Raw genomic sequence first — 6000 nt, 5'->3', positions numbered from 1 at the left:
AGTCATTTCCTATTTGGTATGTGTGCAACTAATTGTTCCTTCTTTAGTGGAGTACTGTGCATTTGTGCTTATTGAACGTCATCCTATTTACTTCAGACCATTTCTCCCATTTATCCCCAGAACATTTTGAATTTTAATATATCCTCCAAAACACTTGCAACTCCTTCCAATTTAGTATCATCTGCAAACTTTATAAGTGTACTCTCTCTCTCATCTTATAGAATGATTTTAAAAGGTATGATTGTTGAGGTACTGTTAAAGTGGCTAGGCATAACACAACACGCTCCACAGAGAGGTTTAACAAAGGCATACACACACAAATAATTTTAGACACATGAGCCCCCTACGATCCCCAACAGGTTGCTTTAGGCTGACAGACACTGCTAACGCTATCCACCAGCAGCCTCTTCAAGCAGCTTGCAGGACTGGGGTCTCAAGCAGCTTGAAGTCTTGAGCAGGTTTCCATGATGCTGTTCTTAAAATGTCAGTGGCCATCTGGAGTCTTGTCTACAGTGATGCTTGTCATTGTTACTAATGATGAAACTGTACCTGTGTTAGCAAGTGGGAATTTTTTCCAGAGAAGAGCATAGTGCAGAGACACTATGGATTGAAAAATTTACACTGAGTGACTTCTTTGGCTAATGCAAGAACAGTGCTGAGAAACTCAAGAAGATACATCCAGAGCCAGAGGGAGGACCCCAAGACACAAGAGGGGATTGTCCCTGAACAAAAAGCTCTACAGGACCTCAGGCTGACCTTGTAGTCCAAAAGTTCATACTCCATCATAAGAGCCATTTTTCCATCTCAGCACCATGGTCATTCATTCCCTCCACTTGCAGAACTGAGAGTGCTACAAAAGCACTCTCAACGAACCAGCTTCCCAAGTGTAGAACTAAGGAAGAAAAAAAGAATAGTCATAAAATTATTCACATTTTTTTCCTCACTACTCCAGGATAAAAATGGCCTGAGAAATCAGTGAATAGCTGAGTTTCAGCTGCTTCCCACCCCATTCTGACTGCCTATTTCTTCCTTCACTTAGATAGCAAAGAGATATAACCCTAGAAACTACAGTGGCAAAGTTGTTTTAGAGCTTCTCTGGTATTAAGGGGTGTGGGGGAAGGGAAGGGAAAAAAGTAGGTAAAAAATTGTTACTCTTGCTCTGTGTGTGTTTATTTTGGACCCATTGGACTAGACTGCAACTAAAAACTTTATGGACCTAATAAAATTCCCAACATTCTCAGACATGGATCGTGATATATATAACATATATTAGGCAGAATACAAAGGTGTATTTATGAGGAGAATGAAAGTTCTTTGACATATTTGAGCTCAGGCAAGGCATAAAGCACATGTAAGAGGGTTTTTAAAAAAAACCCAACACAGGTACAGTCAAGCTAATGAGAGGTCTTCCTATCTAGGGAAGATGAAGGTACACCTCAACCTAAGTATTCCAGAAATTATTCATAATCACCACCTTACAGTCAAGTAATGCTTATAGGAACAGAGGTGGGCAGCAGTTTTTTGTTTGATTCTGCTGTGGCTACATAAACATATTTAGTTAGAGGAGGAAATATGAAATAGTAACAGGGAGAGGGAACCTCAATAAGTCTCCTTTATATCTCCCTCCCTCCCATAAAATATGTATCATCCCCCTGGTTCAATAAGCAAAAATATACTGTCTCCCAGAAGAAGAGGGATAATAGCTCTTAGTGATGGATGAATAGGGCCTTTCCCTCCTGCATTTTCTTATTTAGGAATGAATGTGTTGGAGTTCATTTTGCCAGGAGCAAACACACACACTTCTGTCAATATGCAGATAATCCTACCTCCCAGACCCATCCCCAAATAATAAGAAGAAAATACTTGTTTGTGAATTCTCCTTCTGTCATGCATTTTATTTTTAAACTGATGTCAGCACTAACTTTTTTGGATACTTCCTAGTACTGGAAGACCGCTCCCTCTCCTGTTCTCCCCTTCCCCCACTGCCCCAAATTCAGCATATGTTTCTAATTTAGATTATGTTCCCAGCTGACATTGCAGGACTTGAAAGCCTTGCTTTCTCTTTCATTAAACAGCCACTTTTGAACATCACAATACTTGCAAGATTATAAGAAATCAGTCAATGTTACTTCATAATCTCTTCCCTTTTCCGCCCCTGGTTAACAGGGGAGATTCAGAAAATGAGGTTTGGGTTTTAATACATGTCCTTAAAGAACATTTAAAAGATACTCCTTCAAAGGGGTATTATAGCAGGGGATGTTTAAAAGATTTTTCCCTGAAAAGTTAAATTCTAATGTGCAGACAACACTTTATTTTCTATAATGTTCACATGATGATTCAAAATTAACATGAGCACATTTGGTTCTAATATGAAGTTCTATGCTGAGCATATGCTGGTTTTGTAGAAGTTAACAGATCATTTTGGTTCTCATGATAATACATTCATATCCCACAAGGATCTGAAGGTCTCAAACATTTCCTTGCAGTACAGACTATATTCCACTAGTGCATCATAGTATATGCAACTCTTAGCCCTGATAGATGGCGTGGCCAGTTATTCATCTGTACTGAAGCATTATACTGCTAGTCACTACTGTTTATACAATCCATCACATTGTCTGCCAGCTGATAAAAAGTTATGACAGGATACTCAAGTTTGGTATGTTAGTCTTAATAGGTTTATTGCCTTCCTATTATGTGATGGCATCCAGATAAGACATCCATGGGGATTAATAGGCAACTGGCCTTGCAAAAATTCATAGGATCAGCTATCCTAGATTTTCTGATCTCTCTCTTAGTGCAAACAAAACATTGCTAAGCAAAGGCTGCAGACATCAGTAGAAATTAGGCCTGGCGAAGTATTGACCTGCTATCTTTATTTTGACCAAGTAGGGAATATTAAGGGCACATGCTTAGCACCTTTTCTAGTTGCGTGACAAGGTAGCACAAAGCAGCAAGAATGCTCTTTTTAATAGGCAAACAGATTTCCTTGGAAGCAAGAAAATCCTTGAGTGGCATAAAGCCAACATAATCGGCTCTATGCCGTCCACCTCCCTTGCCTCTCTTCCTCCAGGTAGGAGGCATGTTTGTAACAGGGAGGAGGTGTACCAAGGGTCGGGGGCGGGGAGGGTGGAGAGAGAGAAGGGCAATGATCCCTAGCTGGTAGAGAGAGTGTCCGGCTGCAGCGGGGGTAACTTAGAGCAATTCTAAGGCCGTTCTAATTTATGCTAGAGGCCATTGTGGCCTTTAGCTAGCCCAGGATAATGGGAGTGGGAAAATGTCTAAGAGCCACCTTCTGTCCCCCCACCCATTCTCTTTAACTGCCCTGAATATAAATTCTGAATAGTTGATGATTAAATCCTAAATGCCCACATATGAAAGATGAAATCTGTTCAGGGCAGACTGCAATATCATTGCTGTTTACCATGCTATGGAAGCACCCAGCTACATCATATTTATTCACTATATTTATATAAAGCCCTAACCCTAGGGAGAGCAAATCTAGTAGCCCTGAACTTCGAAGAAGACAGTGCAAAACACCTAAGCTCCTGGTCTTTTTTGTTTGTTTTGTTTTCTGGGTTAAAAAAAAGTGTCCAAAAAGGGGTTTATTTAAAAAGGTGAAAATCCAACTGGAAAATCCACATGCAAGAAAAACAAACATCAGAGAGACACACATTCCCATTTCAGAACTTTTTTATTGTTAAAGCTAGTGCACCCCATAAAATTTGCTGGCATTTTACATGTTGCTCATAGCATCATTTCTTAGTGCCTGATCCCACAAAACACTTATTACGGGACCTAACACTTACCATAAGTAGTCCCCTTGACTGAGGTTGGACCTAATTCACATTCATAAGTAATTAGTTTCATTGTAGGTACAAAATGTAAAATGCTTTCTCCCCACTCTCTCCTGCTAGAAAACACTGCTAGATACTGATCCCATCATTATGTCAAAACCAAGAAGATGAGGATCACACACACACACACACACAGGAATAACCAGAGCTGCCAAAAAAACAAAAAAACTAAGCTTAACAAAACAGACAAACCACAAATTGCATATGGAGAGCTTGTTTCCACCAGAGTTAGATTTTATCATCCCATTGTTGTTTTTGTTCCTGCATTAGAGACAAACATTTACACTAAAACATAGGTATGTCCAGAGCCAGAAACTATTGGTCCATTAAGACCTACACTTACAACACCAAGAAATACAGATAAATCTGTATCTCATCATTTAGTCCTATCCCCATAAATCTGGCCTCTGGCTATCTCTCTGGATTTCCTCATTTTCCATAAATTTGTCCATCTCCCTCTTGAATGGATATGCATTGCTTTTTACTGCTGACTCTGGCAATTTGTTCCATATTGGAAAAATTCTTTGTATAACAGAAATTCAGCCTGAATTATAGCTAAAACTGGGTCCATCTTCATATCATCAGTCCATGGCCTATTTTTTTAAGCTTCCTTTTTCTTCCATCAGTATAGACAGACAGATATTGCATTGGCTGTACATGGCTATTAGTGAACAACTATTTGCATCTCCAGTGAAAACCTCTGTTTAAATTTGTTGTTGAAGGTTTTGATCAAAATGAGTTTTCAGGATTGCAATTAGAACTCAGTTCTTCTCTCTGCTGGAGCTGATCTCACCACAGGGATCAGTGAAGGGAGTATAATGGTGACTTTATGCCCCCTTTATGCCTTTTATCCTGGGCTGGCCAGGGTTGCTTGGGCCACCAGTGCCTGAAGGCCCCTAAAGTGGTAGGCAGGAAGTGAGAGCAGCAGCAATACCGTGGGTACATCCCAGAGGCTCTAGGAACACTCCTGGCATACTCATGCTCTGTTCATGCCATGAGGACCTCTATATCAAACATTCCCCAGGGAACAAATCCACATAATAGGGATGATTGAGCCCTAGCATTACTCATGGACAAGCTTCTAACTGAGGCACGAGACAATTTTCCTTACACATTACTTGGTAAAAAAATAAATCACTAGCCAAAAACTAAAGCTTCTGCTATATTACAGTTACAGCTGGTTGGAAAAATTCTAATGCAACATGTTTGTCAGAATTTGCCAGTTTGTTGAAATCAAGACATTCCATGGAGACGGTTTGATTTCAACAAAGTTATGTTATAAAACCCATCTGGCTTCCTGCCACCTCACCAGTCCAGCAATTTGGCAACGTTTCTTGAGGGAGAGAAGAGCGAGCCTGGAAGCTCTGGCTTGCAGCTCTTCAGTAGCCTGAGCTCCCAGGAACCCTAGATACCTAGGAAGCCCGCCAGGAAGCCAGCCCTGAAGCCCATGCTCCATTCCCTTTTATGGAGAAATTCTGAATTGGAACAACCCACGTTTCAAAATCTTCCATTAAATGGAATCTCCTTTCTCATCACACCTCTCATTACAGTATTAGTTCTGTGGCATCAGGGCCCCCCGCCCCAATCATGGACCAGGGCCCCACTATGCTAAGCACAATACAAACTTTTAGACAAAATGCCCCCTGCGCAAGAACAAACTGGCTCTCACTCAGACTGGCAGTTGAGCCTTTTCCACATTTCTGAAATCTTCGGGACTGTTTTCTGATCTCAGTTACATCACTGAGCATAAGAATGGCCATACTGAGTCAGACCAAAGGTCCATCCAGGCCAGTATCCTGTCTTCCAAGGGAATGAACAGAAGTGATTCATCCTCTGTCACCCATTCCCAGCTTCTGGCAAACAGAGGCTCGGGATGCCATCCCTGCCAATCCTGGCTAATAGCCATTGATGGACCTATCCTCCCTGAATTTATCTACTACTTTTTTTAACTTGGCCTTCACAACATTCTCTGGCAAAGAGTTCCACAAGGTTGACTGTGCATTGTGTGAAGAAATACTTCCCTTTTATTTGTTTTAAACCTGTTGCCTATTAATTTCATTTGGTGACCCCTAGTTTGTGTGTTATGAGAAGGAGTAAATAACACGTCCTTATTCACTTTCTCCACACCAGTCATGATTTTATA

General features: G+C 40.8%; 1 long non-coding RNA gene across 1 annotated transcript in view; it reads right to left on the bottom strand.

Moving 5' to 3' along the window:
• Positions 1-317: 317 nt before the first annotated feature.
• Positions 318-6000, bottom strand: part of LOC119855237 — a 29424-nt gene continuing 23741 nt past the window's right edge. The window contains exon 2 of the long non-coding RNA XR_005292795.1: positions 318-892. This is a non-coding gene — a long non-coding RNA (uncharacterized LOC119855237). The remainder of the gene's footprint in view (positions 893-6000) is intronic.

Source organism: Dermochelys coriacea, chromosome 4 (genome assembly GCF_009764565.3).
Source record: "Dermochelys coriacea isolate rDerCor1 chromosome 4, rDerCor1.pri.v4, whole genome shotgun sequence".
Taxonomy (NCBI): Eukaryota; Metazoa; Chordata; order Testudines; family Dermochelyidae; genus Dermochelys; species Dermochelys coriacea.
This window is presented reverse-complemented; position numbering and strand designations above follow the sequence as displayed.